This window comes from Musca autumnalis, unplaced genomic scaffold (genome assembly GCF_047663935.1).
Source record: "Musca autumnalis isolate F117 unplaced genomic scaffold, ASM4766393v1 scaffold_1, whole genome shotgun sequence".
In the NCBI taxonomy this organism is placed as follows: Eukaryota; Metazoa; Arthropoda; class Insecta; order Diptera; family Muscidae; genus Musca; species Musca autumnalis.
In genome coordinates this window covers 329404132-329425478 of record NW_027411644.1, presented here as the reverse complement: position 1 = coordinate 329425478, position 21347 = coordinate 329404132, and the positions used below count along the sequence as shown (strand labels likewise).

Below are 21347 nucleotides of genomic sequence, written 5' to 3'. Positions count from 1 at the left end.
TAAATGTATACCGCCCAGCCAAGACGAGGTAAAAACAGCAATAAACCGGCTGAAGAATAATAAGGCAGCAGGAGCCGATGGCTTACCAGCCGAGCTGTTCAAAACCGGAGGCGACACGCTGATAAGGTGTATTCATCAGCTAGTAAGCACCATCTGGCAGGAAGAATGAGTACCCGACGATTGGAACCTGAGTATCCTGTGCCCCGTCCATAAGAAAGAAGATAAGACTGTATGCTCTAACTATAGGGGCATAAGTCTACTCCCGATTGCCTACAAGATCGTGTCAGGGATATTGTGCGAACGACTAAAGCCTATGGTCAACTAGATAATTGGACCATACCAATGCGTCTTTAGACCTGGCAAGTCCACCATTGACCAGATATTTACCCTGCGGCAAATCCTGGAGAATACCCAAGAGATCGACACCTACCACCTTTTTGTCGATTATAAAGCAGCCTTCGACAGCCCACTACGTTCAAAGGTATTCCAGGCCATGTCTGGACAGCCTCTCGTGTGATCTCTTCAACATCCTGCTGGAAAAGGTTATTCGAGAGGCAAACGTCAAAAGAAGTGGCACAATCTACACCAATAGCCACATGTTACTTGCTTATGCTGATGATATAGACATCATGGGACGATCAGTAAAAGAAGTAACTGATACCTTTATGAAGGTCCAAGGAGAATCTGCTAAAGTGGGTCTGGCGGTAAACGGCAGGAAGACTAAGTTGATGGTGTCGACGCGCAATGCGTCCATAGAGATCGGGCCAACTGTTGACGTTGATTCCTATAATTTTGAGGTAGTAAAAGACTTCGTCTACCTCGGCACCTCCGTCAACACAACAAACGACATCAGTTGTGAAATAAAAAGAAGAATTGTATTGGCCAACAGATGCTACTTTGGATTAAGTAAGCAGTTTAAAAACAAAGCCACATCTCGTCAAACAAAAATAACGCTCTACAAAACACTGATACTACCCGTGCTGATGTATGGCTCCGAAGCCTTGGTACTTGCGCAAGCAGACATGGCAGTGCTTGGTGTGTTTGAGAAAAAAATTCTTCGAAAGATCTACGGACCAATCTGCGTTGACGGTAAATATCGACGTCGCATGAACCACGAGCTGTATCTGCTATACAACGACATCAATATTGTTAAGCGTATCGAGATGCAGCGATTGCGTTGGCTAGGCCATATCATAAGAATGAGCTATGATGAACCCGCTAAAAAGGCGTATAAATATGAGCCGCTTGGCGGTGCATGCAGAATTGGCAGGCCAAAGAATAGATGGCGCAAACAAGTGGATAAAGAGATAACAAGGCGCGGTATTCCAGAAAGAGAAGCAATAGACAGAGAGAAATGGAGATATTTTCTTAGTTCGGCCTATAGAACAAAGAAAAATGCTCTTTCCATATCCTGATCACACTATCTGTATCAGTTACCAAATTACCTTGCTAGTCTCTACAGGAGGAGGTACCCGTACCAAAGCCATCAGTTTGATGCTTCACTCTTTGGTAGAATTTTCGGACTTCATTCTGGATTCTGTACATCTCGATTTTTTAACCCTCCCGCTTTTCCATCTCTCTCTTTTTCCTGCGGAAAAGACGTTTCTCCTCTCTCCTTTTCTCCCTGTATCTCTCTCGTGCGCTACGCGTTGCTACGGATTGCAAAGTAGCCATATATGCCGCATTTTCTCTTCGGTAGCAGCACGACACTCCTGATCATACCATGGATTCCTTGGTGGAGGTCTCTGGTATCCAAGTATTTATTTTGCGGCTGTTTGCATGGAGTGGGCAATACTTTGCCATTGCGCTGATATGTTATCAGGATGAGGAGTGCTTTGATTAAGCAATTGGGCTAGTTGAGTGGAATATGCTGTGGCTATCTGTTGTGATTGCAGCTTACTTATGTCTAACTTTCGTGTTGTGTATGTTCGTACTTTGTTTGCTTCGTTTAACCGGGTGCGTACCTTTGCTGCAAGAAGGTAGTGATCCGAGTCTATGTTTGCTCCTCGGAACGAACGCACATCCAACATGCTTGATGAATGTCTTCCATCTATCACAACGTGATCAATTTGATTTATTGTTTTCTGATCTGGAGACAGCCAGGTGCCCTTATGGATGTCGAGATGTTTAAATCGGGTGCTGCTAACTACCATGTTTTCTGCCGCTGCGAAGTCTATCAGCCTTATACCATTGTCAGATGTTTCATTGTGGAGACTGAATTTTCCGACTGTTGGGCCAAAGATATTTTCCTTTCCAATTTTGGTATTAAAATCGCCTAGAATGATTTTAATGTCATGGGCAGGGCAACGGTCATATGTTTCTTCTAAGCGCTCATAAAATATATCTTTGGTCTGTTCGTCCTTGTCTTCAGTGGGAGCTTGAGCGCAAATAAAGCTGATGTTGAAGAATTTTGCCTTTATTCCAATTGTAGCAAGTCCTTCATTCACGGGTGTGAAGCTGGAGACCAGGTGTTTTAACCTCCGACCAACTACAAACCCGCAACCAAACTCATGCTTTGTGTCATGGCAGCTATAATACAGTGCGTCACCTTTTGGTGTTGTTGTGACGCCTTTCCCGTTCCATCGTATTTCCTGTATGGCAGTAATGTCGGCCTTTTACTTTCCAAGTACATCTGCCAATGCGTAAACTGCGCCTTCTCTATAAAGTGTGCGAACATTCCAGGTGCAGATTCGCAGACCATGGTTCTTAAAACGTTTGCGGGGGTCGTCAACTTTAGAGGGATTTGTTTTCCTTTTCTTTTGTTTTTTTTCATAGTAGGCTTCATTTTCTAGGGGAGGGGTACTAACCCGGTGCCCAAACCCAAGTTTTTAACGTTCTTATGGGCGAACGCGCGGCACATGTTAGCTCACTAACTTTAACGGGTGTTAAAGGCAGCTCCCCAGGTGACACCACGGGGAGGTCAGTGTCCACTTGAGATGAGAGAGGGACCAAGATAAATCCTGGTCTTTGCCATGTTAAAGCCGGTCAGGACCGTTCCTTGGTATCACTCATCCCCTACGTCACAACCCCCAAAATACCGAAAATCGGAAGATACCCTTCTCTGGGAGCTATATGAGGACGTGGACATATACCGAGGATTTTCACGGTGGAAAGTTTTGTATCACTAACTAAGACTTAATGACAAATTTCAGCCATTTCGGTTGGATATTAAGGCCACAACTTTGAAAATACCGAAAATCGGGAGGTACCCTTCAGCATGGATCTATACCAGGGATGGCTACAAACACACATCTGCAGATTATAACTTGCGCTAGTGTGAGTGGAAACGTAAACAATGCATCAACCTAACTAATGTGTTTATAGCGTACGTGTGTTTCGTATGCCCTCGGGCATAGGAAAGTTGTTGTTGGTGGCCATCCCAGATCTATACTGATATTTCTCATCTGAAATATTTTAAACCCCCATCGAAGACTAAATACTAAATATCATTCATTTCGGTTTTATAATGACGCTGATACCTTCAAAATACCGAAAATCGGGGAGTACTGTTTTATGACGACGTGGACCTATACCGACAAATTTCTGGTGGAAAGTTATATATCCCAAACGAAGACTAAATACCAAATTCCAGCCATTTCAGGGAAATTTTAAGGCCACAACCTTCAAAATGCGGAAAATCGGGAGATATCCTTCTATGGGGGCTATATGACGACGTGGACATATGTATATCTTCAAATTTCTGGAGGAAAGTTTAATACCTCAAACAAAGACTAAATACCAAATTCCAGTTATTTTAGTGGGATATTAAAGACACAACCTTCAAAATACCGAAAATCGGTATGTACCCTTCAACGTGGACCTATATTGATATTTCTCTTCTGGAATATTTTATACCCCCATCGAAGACCAAATACCAAATTTCATCCATTTCGGTTTGATAACGACGCTGGAACCTTCAAAATACCGAAAATAGGGGCTTCCGTTCTATGGGCGCTATATGAAGACATATACCGACAAATTTCTGGTGTAAAGTTTGAACTTTTGTGGGTATATTTTTCGAGACCTATCGTACGTGCTAGCCATTTTAATAAGTGTCCGTATATTTTTTGTATAGATTTAGCGTAATTATCTCAAGAAATATGAACTTGCCCTCTACAAAAATTATACCGCCGAGATCCGAGGCTGGCTCTTATACTGCATTTTCCCCAAGGAGGAATGTACCTTCCCTATTTCTAGAAAAAGTATTACGATGTGCAAAATTTGAACAATAGCTATTACATCCCTCTAGATTTATCGTACACGCACTTAAGCGAAAAAATTAGACTTTTGTGGGGGAGGTACATGAAGGAGTGCATCGAGATGGGTCCATTTTCGAAATTGATCTCATTTTGGACAAAATAATACGTGAACCACACACTGGACCAAATCAATTGATTTGTTCGAGACTTATCGTAACAGACAAATAGTCGTACAGAAGTAAATCGACCCAAATTTTCTGAAACGTATTAAACAATTATTTTGATGAGGCTCAATTTTGATTTAATGTGTACAAATGCAACTGTACAAACATTCCACTAAATTCAGAATTGGACAAAAAATTAGATTTGTATTTGTTTAACTATTTTAAAAAATATAAAAATAAAATGTTACAAGTTCTAAACTATATACGATTTTGTATAAGTTTATTTGAAATCATAGCTTCCTGAAAATGAACTAAACCATCAAAAGGATACTTTATTATAAATGTTTCAAATTAATCTCCACACATTGTCATTTCGATTTCCATTTAAAGTGGCCAATGGCATTGATAAACAGATGTATATGTGTTGTGTTTGTATATCAACTGCCGATTCCGGAATTATGACCTTCATGGAAGCTGAAAATAAAAACAAGTTGGAAAGAATGTCGTTCTTGGCCTAAGATAGCACAAAACTATTGAGACTCTATTTCACATTCCCCGCCACTCCACTACGCCTGCATACTGATAGCGGCACATAAAAACAAAAATATATGTGTGAGGGTCACCACACCAAAGCCTGGGCTGATCATTGTAGGAGCGACCTTGTTCATATATTATAGTTAAGGTCATTGCATATATGCATGTGTGTGAGTGGGCCAATACCTTGTACACACATGTATGTTTATAGGTAAATGTACGTATGTGTTTGGGTGTGTTTAAATATAACCAAAAACGAATGAACTTGCTGCACAATCACATCACGTACACGTAAAAATGAACACACCAACACACATGCAAGCAAGCGTTCACACTGGTAGTGCACTGAGAGAGTTAAGCGACAAAATGCTGAAAGTGAAGGAGTGATATGTGTGTGTCCCTGAATAGGTTTTGTTGTCATCCAACACGATGGAATTGTTCATACGACTGTTACTGCACAACAAACCACATTTCAAGTTTGTAACCTTTGACCCATCCTTAGCGTGATATAAATACAAAACCAATCTTTGTCTTGAGTGCACACCCATGCAGCCTCCTTAATGAGTTAATAATAATAGAACAAGCTGTGCACGATGCGCCGACGATACTCTCGCTCTCAGAACACGGCAATCACACAAAACCAAATCATCAACTCTTTATTTACCCATTTATATTTTTATATGTGCATATGTACGTGTCATCGGTATCTAGCCATGAATTTATCCGTGGCCCTTCATCCGTTCATTCCTTTGATCGCTTCCACCATTTGCCATTGTTCCTCACTCGTTGTGCTTTTTGTTTTTTATTATTAACCACGAAATTGTCTGACAAAGTCAATTGAAAAGCCACTTAAATGCCTTTGACTGTCAATGAGCACAAAAACAATCACGACTAACAGCAAAACATTTGCCAGCAATCAAGCAGTGAGCTAATAAAAAAAGGATATCGTTTATGACGTGAATGACGCTTTCCGTTTGTGTGGATATGTGCGTGTATTGGTTGTTAGACCTATCAATCCAGATGTGTGTGGAAAAAGATGGATAGCAAATCAAATTGTATCTTGTCTACACATACCACCACAAAATAACCCGCAAACAACATGTCCCAAACATCAGTTACAACAAAACTTTTTATTGTCCTGACGTTGAAAATAATAGCTTCTGGTGAATCACATCACTGTCAAAATAATACATACATATGTGTATACTTGATGTGGGAGAGTTGTTGAAAACTACATAGAGATACCTTAAATGTCAATTTAATATTTTTTCGTCATATTGACCGATTGTCATCTGAAACTATTTACCCGACAACTTTCTTGGTAAAAGTTTAGTTGCCAAAATAAATATTAAAGGAAAACGTTAAAATAATTCTGTGGTTGTTAAAGAAAGCTGTTTATATCGAAAACTGCAATTTTTTTAGAAGGATGAACATACAGTTTGACAACAAATGTATTGCAAAGGCCAAAATTGTAAAATAAAAATATACGGTTTTTTGTTTACAACTCTTGCTGTTGGTCGTGGAGGTTCTTTAGACAGGTAAAAAACGTTGAGACCATATTAACAATAAACAATGACGAATCGGCTGCAGACAAGTATGCAAAGAAAGAATATTTAACTCAATGCAAAACAGTCCGATTTTGGCTTTGAAAACATCAAAAAATAGACCATCAGTGTATTATTTTGGAAAACCTACAACAGAGCTATATTTCCTCTCTAAATATTATTGGAATCACTTCATTTATAACTCTGCTATCATAATAAATCCCAAAAAGTGCGCCAAATACAATAAAACCCATCTAATATGGAAATTATACCCCTTCTATGTACCCTTCAACGTGGACCTATATTGATATTTCTCTTCTGGAATATTTTATACCCCCATCGAAGACCAAATACCAAATTTCATCCATTTCGGTTTGATAACGACGCTGGAACCTTCAAAATACCGAAAATAGGGGCTTCCGTTCTATGGGCGCTATATGAAGACATATACCGACAAATTTCTGGTGTAAAGTTTGAACTTTTGTGGGTATATTTTTCGAGACCTATCGTACGTGCTAGCCATTTTAATAAGTGTCCGTATATTTTTTGTATAGATTTAGCGTAATTATCTCAAGAAATATGAACTTGCCCTCTACAAAAATTATACCGCCGAGATCCGAGGCTGGCTCTTATACTGCATTTTCCCCAAGGAGGAATGTACCTTCCCTATTTCTAGAAAAAGTATTACGATGTGCAAAATTTGAACAATAGCTATTACATCCCTCTAGATTTATCGTACACGCACTTAAGCGAAAAAATTAGACTTTTGTGGGGGAGGTACATGAAGGAGTGCATCGAGATGGGTCCATTTTCGAAATTGATCTCATTTTGGACAAAATAATACGTGAACCACACACTGGACCAAATCAATTGATTTGTTCGAGACTTATCGTAACAGACAAATAGTCGTACAGAAGTAAATCGACCCAAATTTTCTGAAACGTATTAAACAATTATTTTGATGAGGCTCAATTTTGATTTAATGTGTACAAATGCAACTGTACAAACATTCCACTAAATTCAGAATTGGACAAAAAATTAGATTTGTATTTGTTTAACTATTTTAAAAAATATAAAAATAAAATGTTACAAGTTCTAAACTATATACGATTTTGTATAAGTTTATTTGAAATCATAGCTTCCTGAAAATGAACTAAACCATCAAAAGGATACTTTATTATAAATGTTTCAAATTAATCTCCACACATTGTCATTTCGATTTCCATTTAAAGTGGCCAATGGCATTGATAAACAGATGTATATGTGTTGTGTTTGTATATCAACTGCCGATTCCGGAATTATGACCTTCATGGAAGCTGAAAATAAAAACAAGTTGGAAAGAATGTCGTTCTTGGCCTAAGATAGCACAAAACTATTGAGACTCTATTTCACATTCCCCGCCACTCCACTACGCCTGCATACTGATAGCGGCACATAAAAACAAAAATATATGTGTGAGGGTCACCACACCAAAGCCTGGGCTGATCATTGTAGGAGCGACCTTGTTCATATATTATAGTTAAGGTCATTGCATATATGCATGTGTGTGAGTGGGCCAATACCTTGTACACACATGTATGTTTATAGGTAAATGTACGTATGTGTTTGGGTGTGTTTAAATATAACCAAAAACGAATGAACTTGCTGCACAATCACATCACGTACACGTAAAAATGAACACACCAACACACATGCAAGCAAGCGTTCACACTGGTAGTGCACTGAGAGAGTTAAGCGACAAAATGCTGAAAGTGAAGGAGTGATATGTGTGTGTCCCTGAATAGGTTTTGTTGTCATCCAACACGATGGAATTGTTCATACGACTGTTACTGCACAACAAACCACATTTCAAGTTTGTAACCTTTGACCCATCCTTAGCGTGATATAAATACAAAACCAATCTTTGTCTTGAGTGCACACCCATGCAGCCTCCTTAATGAGTTAATAATAATAGAACAAGCTGTGCACGATGCGCCGACGATACTCTCGCTCTCAGAACACGGCAATCACACAAAACCAAATCATCAACTCTTTATTTACCCATTTATATTTTTATATGTGCATATGTACGTGTCATCGGTATCTAGCCATGAATTTATCCGTGGCCCTTCATCCGTTCATTCCTTTGATCGCTTCCACCATTTGCCATTGTTCCTCACTCGTTGTGCTTTTTGTTTTTTATTATTAACCACGAAATTGTCTGACAAAGTCAATTGAAAAGCCACTTAAATGCCTTTGACTGTCAATGAGCACAAAAACAATCACGACTAACAGCAAAACATTTGCCAGCAATCAAGCAGTGAGCTAATAAAAAAAGGATATCGTTTATGACGTGAATGACGCTTTCCGTTTGTGTGGATATGTGCGTGTATTGGTTGTTAGACCTATCAATCCAGATGTGTGTGGAAAAAGATGGATAGCAAATCAAATTGTATCTTGTCTACACATACCACCACAAAATAACCCGCAAACAACATGTCCCAAACATCAGTTACAACAAAACTTTTTATTGTCCTGACGTTGAAAATAATAGCTTCTGGTGAATCACATCACTGTCAAAATAATACATACATATGTGTATACTTGATGTGGGAGAGTTGTTGAAAACTACATAGAGATACCTTAAATGTCAATTTAATATTTTTTCGTCATATTGACCGATTGTCATCTGAAACTATTTACCCGACAACTTTCTTGGTAAAAGTTTAGTTGCCAAAATAAATATTAAAGGAAAACGTTAAAATAATTCTGTGGTTGTTAAAGAAAGCTGTTTATATCGAAAACTGCAATTTTTTTAGAAGGATGAACATACAGTTTGACAACAAATGTATTGCAAAGGCCAAAATTGTAAAATAAAAATATACGGTTTTTTGTTTACAACTCTTGCTGTTGGTCGTGGAGGTTCTTTAGACAGGTAAAAAACGTTGAGACCATATTAACAATAAACAATGACGAATCGGCTGCAGACAAGTATGCAAAGAAAGAATATTTAACTCAATGCAAAACAGTCCGATTTTGGCTTTGAAAACATCAAAAAATAGACCATCAGTGTATTATTTTGGAAAACCTACAACAGAGCTATATTTCCTCTCTAAATATTATTGGAATCACTTCATTTATAACTCTGCTATCATAATAAATCCCAAAAAGTGCGCCAAATACAATAAAACCCATCTAATATGGAAATTATACCCCTTCTAGAAAAGCTGGAATACCGATTTTTTAAGTATGCAAAATCGGGTTCACGGACATAATAATGATTGGGAAGCATCGCCACTGATATAATTAGGAAACATTTAATAATCATTATTCTGAAAGTCTGTAAAACGGGTCCAAAAAGCACAAACACGTTCAAATACCACCACATCAAAGGTCAGGTCGTGACATATTAATCTTATTTGTCTAAGTTGCTGATGTAATATAACAAAACTAAACTGATAAATACCTCGGGCCAAACTCCTGATATCAACCCTTATCAATTTTTATTCCCTCAGCCTTTAGGCTAAATAGGGTATATACATTTTGATACGACCAAAAATGTGCCTCATCGAAATAATGGTTTTAGATCCCAAGTATGTTTGTACGATATCCGTTTCAGACAATTTTGAGTAGATCTAGCAATGTCCGTCCGTCTGTCTGTCTGTCTGGCTGGTCTCGAACGGATCAATCGATTCGGTTCAAATTTTGGGTATCGAAATATTTTGTCCAGATTTGATTTAAGTTCGAAGATGGGCCATATATGTCCACTCCTTCAGGCACCTCTCCCACAAATGTTCAAAACTTGTCGCAAAACTTGTGCGCACGATAACTCACGAAGGGAGTAACCGAATTGAACCAAACTTTGCATATGGTAATACTACCTCTAGGCATACTTCAGGTTCGAATATGTATTATATCGGTCCACTACTTCAGGTACCTCCCACACAAAATTTGAAATAAGTGCAGTTTAGTGACCCCTCACGAATCGTTATGAAAATTTTTGTAACTGGATGTTCGTGCGGCCCCCGTTACGTCATTGTAATTTTTTTCGAGGGCAAGTCCAAGTTCCCGAGATAATGGCGCATAACCTCAAGAAAACGCTGCACTATGTCGCGAGTGCAAATGAACGGTTGCCAAAGTAGTTGACGTTGGCAGATGAATTTTGGTATAAATACTTATAGTTCACTGACAATGTCGAGAGCAAAACATTGGGAAGGTCGGTCCACGTTTTGGGATAGTCCCCATGCAACGGTACTTCTTAATGTTTCGGTATTTTGAATATTTTAGCTAAACTTATCAACCAAATTGGTTGAATTTTGAAATGCGGGGTTTTCACTTTATAAAAAACTTTTCCGATAAAAATTATGGACATAGGTCCACGTTTTGATATAGACCCCATATAACGGTACCTCCCGATTATCGGAATTTTGAAGATTTTACATATTTTTCACACCCAAATACGCCGAAATTTAGCATTGAGGGTTCCCAATGGACCAAAAAACTTATCTGATGAAAATTATGTACATAGGTCCACGTTTTGATATAGCTCCAATAGAACGGCATCGCCCGATTTTCGGTATTTTCAAGGTTTTAGCCACATTAAACAACCAATGTAGCTGATATTTGGTATTTAGTCTTCGCCAGGTCTTGCGAAATATTTTTACAGAGAATTGTTGGTATTGGTTCACGTTTTGATTTAACCCCCGTGGAACGGTACCGACCAATTTTCGGGTTTTTAAGGTTTTAGCCACATTATCCACCCAAAATTACAGAAATTTGGTGTTCAGTCTTCATATATTTTTGTGAGTTTATTAAATAAATCAAAATTTTGTCTTCAAATTTTTCTTAAAAAATTGTTGACCGATTAATGGCCAATAAACGGCACATTTTTTGTTAAAAATCGAAATTTTGACTTTCTATTCTTTTCCTTGACGGTGTATTCTTTTTCGGGGACAAGTCCATACTTTTTTAGATAATGGCCCTGGAGCTCCAAAAAAATCTGCCGGTACTAACTAAACATGGTTGTGCCTAACATAACACTCTCGTATATACTTGGATTACCACTCCTTAGGGTATCTCCCACACAAAATTTGGAACATGTAAAGTTTAAGGTTTTTTATACCCTCAGCATTTATGCTAACGAGGGTATATACACTTTCATACGGGCAAAATGTGCCTCATCGAAATAATGGTTTTAGACCCCAAGTATGTTAGGACGAAATGTGTTTCAGACAATTTGGAGTTGATTTAGCAATGTCCGTCCGTCTGGCTGGGTGGCTTGTGCGCACGATAACTCTCGAACGGATGAACCGATTCGGTCCAAAATTTGGCTTTCGTAATATTTTGTCCAAACTTAGTTTAAGTTCGATGATGGGTTGGTTATATCGGTCAAGTTCAGATTAGGACCAGCTCTCGAATCGCTTTGATTTTTGTTGTAACAACTTGCCACCCATACGACAATACAAGTTTCATCAGGAGCAAGTCCATACTTTCTGAGAAAATAGCCTGGAAGTTGCAAAAAACCCTATGACACCGTGTGTAGTGGTGAGAGCGCAGGATAACTCTCGAACGGATGGGCAGATTCGGTCCAAAATTTGGCCTTCGTAATATTTTGTCCAAACTTAGTTTATGTTCGAAGATAAGCCATATAAGTCTACTCCTTCAGGTACCTCCCCCACAAAAGTTCAAAAATGTTCGGAAAAATTGTGCACATGATAACTCTTGAAGGGAATGACCGATTTAGCACATACTTTACACATCCTAATATATCTACCAGATATAGATCAAGTTCGAATATGGACTATATTTGTCCACTCCTTCGGGTACCTTCGGGTACTTTAAGACCTGCTCTCGAATTACTTTCTTTTTTGTTGAAGCAACTTGCATTCGCTGCCTCAATTACGACAGTAAAAGCTATTTCCGGGGCAAGTCCATACTTCTTGAGAAAACAGCTCGAAAGTTGTAAAAACGCCTATGGCGCCGTATGTAGTGGCTGGAGAGCTCGAACCGAAAATTGCGTTTGTCCACACTTTGGGTAACGTAATATTTCTTCAAATATAAGATGAATATTTCAAGGTGGTGATTATAGTTCCATTCCTTTCGTTACCTTCCCCAGAAAAGTTCGAAAATATTCGCTACAATGGTACGCGCGATATCTCATAAACGTAGGAACCGAATTGGTCCAAACTTTTGATCTCTAAGTATTTTGTTTTGAAAAGATTTTGAAAAAATTTGAAAAGCCACTAAATACATAAGTTTTTTTTTTGGGGGGGAAAGAGCTGTTTCAGTCCACACATGCTGAGGGTATATCTCTGCTGGCAAAGCTTACTTGTTTTTCTTACATTTTATCAAAACAAATCAGTCAAAACTCAATTACAACTAAGAATGGATTTTAGTCAAACTCATTTTTTAATGTTAGGGCACTGTTTGAGTAAATGAAAAAAACGTTGATAACAGTTGTTTTAAATTCTAAAATTATCTCAGGAACGGTCAGCTTTTCCTAGAACGTATTTTTATCTATGAGGGGTGTTAAAAGTGAAAGGTTTCCATTAGGCTTACCTCTGTCGTCCTCAAACCGAGAATTGATGCAAGTAAAAGTGTCTAATGTAAACAAAGAAAAACTAAATTAACTAAAAATTGTTGAATACTTAAGTTTAAATCCCATTTGCAAATATATTTTTGGATACTTATATAAAGAAGTGTTCGGATAAACTACAAAAGCCTGTCGTCCCTTTACCATGAAATTGTATTTCTCTTAGTTTAGGGACAACTTACCTTCATCTGGCCTTGTCCATTCGTGTTAATTTGTATTTTAAAAATTTTGTTAACAAAAGGCATCTTCCCAAAATACCCTTTATTTATGTAGAAAGTTTTATCTCTCAATTTCAAAAAGTCTTCAACTCTTTTTTCTATTGTTAGTTAATCCCAATTATTATGTCCAAAGTTTCGAAAAAAATTTAATTATTTTGGCCACCTTAATATAATAAATGGGCGGCGGTGACACAGACAAAAGACAACAAACATCAAAAATGTTTGTCTGATGCTGCTGACACTGTTTGTTGTTTGGTTTGGCCAAACCAGAAGATGTGATCCAAGTAAATTGGGGACGAAGGCAGGCAGTGGGATGAGTGCGTGGGAAATTAGTTCATATCTCACAAACAGACATGATGGCACCCTGAAGCACTAAAACCAGCGGCATGCTGTTAAATGACAACTCAACGCCTTGATGTGTTACTTGTCTTCAGTTTTTTTGTTCTTTATGGGGTGCTTGAAACACTCACATTAGATTGTAATGCAAAGGAAATCGAAGAGACTTTGTGTGGTCAGACATACATATACTAGATTATGATTGTTAGAAGTTTGAGTGTCCTTAAATTGATAAAATTCCATAAAAATAGGAACACAATTTTGCTTGCTGACAAAAGAAGCGGTATAAAAACCAAGCCACCACTCGCAAGAACAGAATCCATCCAACCTTCTAAGCCATTGATACACTACCAGTACTGTTTACATTTGAAAATTTAAAAATATCGAATTAAATTGTAGTAGTGGAACAAGTTTTCTCTCATAACATAATTTTAGAGAAGTCCAGAAGTTTTTCTTATATAAAGCTTAAAATTTCTTACGCAAAATCACATAACCCCACAAATACCAGGTGACGCAAAAGTAAACTTCCTATGATTTTTGGCTGTAATTTTGTTTACACCAAGTCGAGAATATGATGTCATACAAATGGCCGCCGCCACAGTTTATTGTCATTTGAGCCCTTTTGATGGCATTTTCCATCACTTCTTGACGGATATTGTCCTTAAGAGCTGAAAGAGTCTGAGGCTTGTTGACATAAACCCGCGACTTCAAAAGTCTGGCCAGGAAATCTGCGACGAAATTCACATTGTGTGTAGTGCTTCACAAACTAAAAAACTTGTTTATTGATTTATGCCAAACTCCTAGTAAAACGGTGTAACTCATTCAGTTTTAGAGATACGAACATAAAGATAAAGTAGAAGATACGAACACAAGATAAAGTAGAAATCGAAGAAAAACTGGAAATTGTTAACTAAAAAATGCATTTTTTGAGTTATGTTACTTTTTGGGTTAATTAGCAGTATGTATTCTGTAAAAGACCAATTAAGTTGAGTAAAAATTTTGAAGAAGCAAAGAAATCGAAATTGGCCAGTACGGTTACAGAAAACCAGTTTCTTCTAATAAAAGTTCAGCATGCCTTAAAAGTGCAGAAGTGGACAGATATAGCATTTCTTTGAATTTGGCGTAAGTTTGTAAGAACGATTGCGATGTGCAAAGATTGGTCAAAATCGGACGTACGGGTTTCATAACTTTATGGTAATTATCGAAGTCAATTTGGACTTATTCCCGATAAAAACAAGTAAGGAAGTATCATTCAGCTGTGCTGACGCCTCTGCAAAACATTTCAAATAGATCCGAGACGAGTCCTCAAACTGCACTTTTTCCAAATTTTGCGTAGGAGGTACCCCCGAAGGACGGGTCCGATATACTTTATATTACAACCTGATACATGACTAGACAAAAAAAACGATGTGCAAAATTTAAACCAATCAGAAACTCCCTGAGATAGTTATCATGCGGATTTGTCAGAGCTTCTTGTAGCTTTTAGGTCATCAACTCAGGACTACCGATATAACACTTTTAGGACTTTTATAATAAAACAGTACCGCAAAGAAATGACTGCATTGTTGAATACACTGGCAAATAGGCGGCTTTCGTAATATTTTGCCCAAACTTAGTTTAAGTTCGAAGATGGGTTATATCGGTCCACTCCTTCTGGTACCTCCCCCACAAAAGTTCGAAAATGTTCGGAAAATTTGTGCGCACGATAACTCTTGAAGGGAGTAACCAATTTGGCTCACACTTTGTACATCGTGTAAGTTCTACCAGACTTATATGAAGTTTAAATATGGACTCAAATGGTCTACTCCTTCGGGTACCTCCCACACAAAATTTCGGAAAAGTTCAGTTTAGGACCTGCTCTCGAATCACTTTGATTTTTGTTGTAGTAACTTGTTTTCGCTGTCCCCCATACGACGGTACAAGTTTCATAAGGGGCGAGTCCATACTTCCTGAAAATAGCCTGAAAGATGCAAAAACCCCTATGACACCGTGTGTAGTGGTTGCAGCGCAAGATAAATCTCGAACGGATCTACCAATTCGGTCCAAAATTTGACCTTCGTAATATTTTGTACAAACATACTTTAAGTTCGAAGATAAACCATGTCGGTCCACTCCCTCAAGTACCTCCCTCACAAAAATTCAAAAATCTTCGGAAAAATATGCGCACGATAACTCTTGAAGGGAGTGACTGATGTAATCCATACTCTGCACATCCTAATATATCTACCCGATATAGATCAGGTTCGAATATGGATTATATTTGTGCACTCCTTTGGGTACCTCCCACACAAAAATTTCGATTAAGTTCACTTTAAGACCTACTTTCGAGTCACTTTGATTTTTGTTGAAGCGATTTGCATTCCATTACGACGGTAAAAGTTTTTTTAGGAGCAGGTCCATATTTCTTGGGAAAACATCTCGAAAGGTGTAAAAAGCCCTATGTCACCAAATGTGGCTCTCGAACTGTTCTACCGATTTGGTCCAACATTTGGTCTTCGTCATATTTTATCCAAACTTAGTTTCATGGGGCAATACCGGTCCCCAACTTCCGGTACTTCTCCCCAATATTTAAGAAAAATGTCACTAAAATGTTAGGACGATATCACTTGAATGGTGCAACCAATTTGGTCCAAACTTTGGATCTCCTAATATTTTGTCAAAATTTAGTTTAACTTCTAAAATGGCCCATATCGGTCCCCCCTAAGGGTACCCTCCCCCACAAATGTTCAACATTTGTGTTAATTCCTAATCCACATTTTTGTCGGCAAGTTCAAATGTTGAAAAAGGGCCACAAAATTCTGAAGAGACGCGAAATACATTCTATCTGTCCGTAGATAAAAGTTTCAATTCACATTGGCTGAGGGTATACCTCTGTCGGCAAAGCCGACTGACACTTTTTTACTTTTTATATAACAAGTAAAAAAAGTGTCAGTCGGCTTTGCCAACAGATATACACCCTCAGCCAATGTGAAGTGAAACTTTCACCTACAGACAGATCGAATGTATATAAGGTCCTTCAAAATTTTGTGGCCCTTTTTGAACATTTGAACTTGCCGACAAAAATGTGGATTAGGAATAAACTGCACTAAGACACAAATGTGGGGGAGGTACCCTTAGGGAGGACCGATATGGGCCATTTTAGAAGTGAAACTAAATTTTGACAAAATACTAGGGTATCCAAAGTTTGGACCAAATTGGTTGCCCCATTCAAGTGATATCGTCCTATCATTTTATTGACATTTTTTAAATATTGGGGAGAAGTACCGGAAGTTGTGGACCGGTATGGCGTTATGAAACTAAGTTTGGATATAATATGACGAAGACAAAATGTTAGACCAAATCGGTTGAACAATCGAGAGTAATCGTGCTCTCCGACCGCCATATATGGTGACATAGGGGTTTTTTACAACTTTCGGGCTGTTTTCCCAAAAAATATGGACTTGCCCCTGAAAAAAACTTTTACCGTCGTAATGGAGTTGGCGAATGCAAATCGGTTCAACAAAAATCAAAGTGATTCGAGAGCAGTTCTTAAAGTGGACTTATCCGAAAATTTGTGTGAGAGGTACCAGAAGGAGTAGACAAATATAGTTCATATTCCAACCTGATCTATATCTGGTAGATGTATTAGGATGTGCAAAGTATGGATTACATCGGTCACTCCCTTCAAGAGTTATCGTGCGCATAATTTTTCCGAACATTTTTGAACTTTTGTGGGGGAGGTACCTGAAGGAGTGGAGGAGGGTTATCTTCAAATATGGGGTGGTACCTGAAGGAGTGGAGGAGGGTTATCTTTGAATATAAACTATGTTTGGACAAAATATTACGAATTCCAAATTTTGGACCTAATCGGCAGATCCGTTCCAGAGTTATCTTGCGCTCCAACCACTACACACGGTGTCATTGGGGCTTTTTGTACCTTTCAGTCTATTTTCTCAGGAAGTATGGACTTGCCCCTGATGAAACTTGTACCGTCGTATGGGAGGCAGTGAATACAAGTTTTTGCAACAAAAATCAAAGCGATTCGAGAGCAGCTCTTATCTGAACTTATCCGAAATTTTGTGTGGGAGGTACCCGAAGGAGTGGACCGATTGAGTCCATATTAGAACCTCATCCAAGTCTGGTAGAAATTTCACGATGTGCAAAGTATGGATCAAATCAGTTACTACCTGCAAGAGTTATCGTGCGCACAAATTTTCCGAACATTTTCGAACCTCGTATGTTTGGACGAAATCGGTTTCAGATAATTTGGAGCTGATTTAGCCCTGTCCATTTTTTTTAAAAATTTGAACCGTTGTGCCTGAAAGAAATTAAGCCGTGTGTGGGCGGACAATGCAAGATCGCCATGTTCTATACCATGAGATAGAGGCATCCTTGAACATTTCTTGATATTGCTTGAACACCTGGCCGCAAAAATGGGATTTTCTCGTTAGACTATGTGAGCTCTCACACATCGATTCAAACCAGGGCCTTTTGACCGGACAAAACGTGGAATTTATGATTCATCAAAGGTGGATAACGATTTTAGTCGCCAGAAGGTGCTGTTGAATCGTTCAAAAACCATGTTTTGGAGGTGTCTCAATCGGAGTCGAAAAAGTGCTTGAACAATTGGTTTGAGCGCATGAAATCGTGTATAAATCATGCTTGTGACTACTTAAGAAAACAACAAAACTATTTTTGATGGTAAATATTTGCGTTTTCATTATTAGGCCAGAAACTTTTCTAGTTCCCCACGTAATGACCTAATAGCTGCAAGAGCCCCTGAAAGAACAAACTATAATGGCAAATCCATAAGTTAATTCTCGCAGGGAGTTTGTTACTGGTCCAAACTTTGAATATCGCATTATTTCATCCAGCCATGTACCAGGTCGGCCCCTTCCTTCGGGTACCTCCCACACAAAATGTGGGAAAAATGTTTGAAGACTCGTCTCGAAACTATTTGAAATTTTTTGCCGAAGTTTGTTTTCAATGTCCATACATTCTTAAATAATGTCTTAAAATGCTCCAAAATCCCTGCTGGGACGGCTTACTGATACTTCTTTTTTTGGAGTTAAGATTCCTTGGAATTCTTGCTATTTTAGGTATACATATGGTGTCTTCGGCAATATTACCGACAACGATCCAATAAATTTTTTTTGTTATGCACATTATCCTTCAAGAGCCTAACCCTAAAAACTTTTACCTTTTACCCTTTTTGACATGGTCGTATCAGATCTAGGGTTAATTCCGCAAACTTTCTTAACGCGAAAGTTGCAGACATCATGGAACTTTAGGTCCACGCTAAAAGTATGGATCTTAGGACCTACATATAGTCATTTATATTTTCACTGGACCCTATCAGTATCGGAAACCCATCAGTGTTGTGATTAAAACCAATTTCGAGGATTGTTTTGAAATTTTTACCAAACTTAATTGTGGTCCTGGACCACAAAATAAAATGACTTCTGAACCCGAAAACCCTCGAATTAATTACCCAATTTGGCCCAAAACTTGGTAAAGGGTAATATTAAATCCAAACTTACATCAAGTTCGAAGATGGTCTATATCGGGTCACTTCTTTCGACCATAACATACAATATCGGAAACTTTTCGAGGATTATTTTGAAATTTTTACCAAACTTAAATTGTAATCGTGGGCCACAAAATAAAATGACTGCTGAACCTGAAAACAGCTCGACTTGATTATCCAATTTGATCCAAACTTTGTAAATGGTAGTATTTCTTCCAAGCTTATAAACAAGTTCAGATGTTCAATATCGGTCTACTCCTTTCTAGGTCCATTTACCTGGCCTACAAAATGTCAACATTTTTAGCGTAACTGCAGTTTATGGCAGATTTTCGAATCGTGTTGAGGTTTTGAAATTAATCACAAAATTGGCCCTTGATACCAAAAGTAATCCTCATACCAAAATATCACTTCAGAGATACACATGTTAGTACTGTTCGGAATTGTTCGTTTTAGAATTTTATCTGTATAGTCCAAAGTTTATTACCTTTTAGTGCCAACAAAATATTATCTTTTAGAACTTCGCATAACTTTCTGCTACAAATATGGATTCGGCCAATACCGAAGGTACACAATTTAAACCATTTTATTTAGAATTTCAGGTTAACCCGTTCAACCAATATCAATGATATCATATTTAGAATAGCTCCTTCTTATGAGCTATTCAATTTTTTATAGTCCAATTGGCCTTGGATTGGTAATTCAATTTACTGTGATATCCAAAAAATTCATTCACACTAAGGATAATAACAATAATAAACAGTTACATTCAACTTTAACTGACCCTAATACACATATATGCATACATATACAAATGTACGTATGTATGTATGTACATATGAATGTATTGTAAGTTTCCTTCTGGGTCATCAGCTGAGGGATATGTCATTCAAGTGTTCCCTTTTTTTCAACTCGCTCTCCAAAGTTGCCAACGGCTGTTTCTCAATTAACGCAACCCGTAATCTTTAACAAACGCCCAGCAACGTCTTCTTTTCACCCCACATACCCTCGCAACAAGGAAGCACGAACATTCTGCTACGAACCACATTATTAATTTTAACCCAATAATCTGGGGTTATTTACAACATCTCGTGACATGAATGGCCACTTTTAATTCCATAATTCGAATAATAATTTCCACATTCACAACCAACAACAACAAGAACATCAACAACAACATAAATTGATTTAATAATACAATCAAGTTTTGAAATTGCATTTTGCTATTTCGTGCATGTTACCGTTATAAACGACAGACGATTGACGACCAGCGACGAACGAAAGTTATTTACATAATAATCCCGTGGAGGCCAAATATGTAGGAATGCAATCAATTTTTCACTTCTCTCGTTTTTCAACTTTCTTTTTTATTTATTTTCTATTAAAATCACAACAAACTTCACAAAGGGCACTACAAATACACATTTCTACACGTTTATAAAAAGATATACAAAAGGTAACATCCGTTATATTTTTTGTTTTTGTTTATTTAGTTTTTTTTTCAGTAATTTTGAAGGTAATTTCAAATTTCCAAAAGCCGTTACATTTCTCCTATATTATTTGGGTTTTTCTCTTTAACCAACAAGACGTTATCCCATTCGTTGGCTTCTAGGCGAAAATATGTTGTTAACGGTTCCGCGTGCCAAGCAATACTGTAGCACGAAAAATTCACTTGTCTAAGGCTAATGTACGTGGCTATAGTCAGTCAGTCCTTTGCAAAACAAGCAGCCAAACAACACACATTCTCTAATGCACGACGGCAAGTCCTTGCTCGACTGAGAGTATTTTTCCTTTGTTTTTGTTTTGCTTTTGTTTCTCACCTCTTGCACTACTAAAAACAAGTGGATTTTGGGTCCTTTACTCTCTTTCGTTTTCTCTTCACAGATTTTAGCCAAGTTATTGTAGGAAAACAAATGTCAGCGGATGAGAAAGCAGACGAAGTCAATACGGAAGGTGAGTTCTAAAGGAAATGCTTGAAAATTCGAGGGTGATATGTTTATGATTAAAACGGATATGTTCACATGTCATGTTAATAATTTGCATAAAGGATTTTTGTTTTGAAATAAAAGGAAAATGACTTCCGATGAAAATAGTGTAATATAACTACATAAAAATGAAGCTATGGGTGGAGGAAAAAACTATAAAACTATACTGAATGAAAAAATAAAATAAAATAAATAAATAAGCTTAACTCGAAGGAGAATTAATTTAAAAAATAAAACACTAAACTACCTTTAAGCATTTTTTTGAGGACAAAAATGTATTTATACCCTACACC

General features: G+C 37.8%; 1 protein-coding gene across 1 annotated transcript in view; it reads right to left on the bottom strand.

Annotated features, from left to right (window-relative positions):
- SIFaR (SIFamide receptor) overlaps nt 1-20725 on the bottom strand; it is a 129917-nt gene extending 109192 nt beyond the window's left edge. The window contains exon 1 of the mRNA XM_073963371.1: nt 20311-20725. The gene's annotated coding sequence lies outside the window, so the exon portion shown is untranslated. The remainder of the gene's footprint in view (nt 1-20310) is intronic.
- Between the last annotated feature and the right edge of the window lie 622 nt (nt 20726-21347).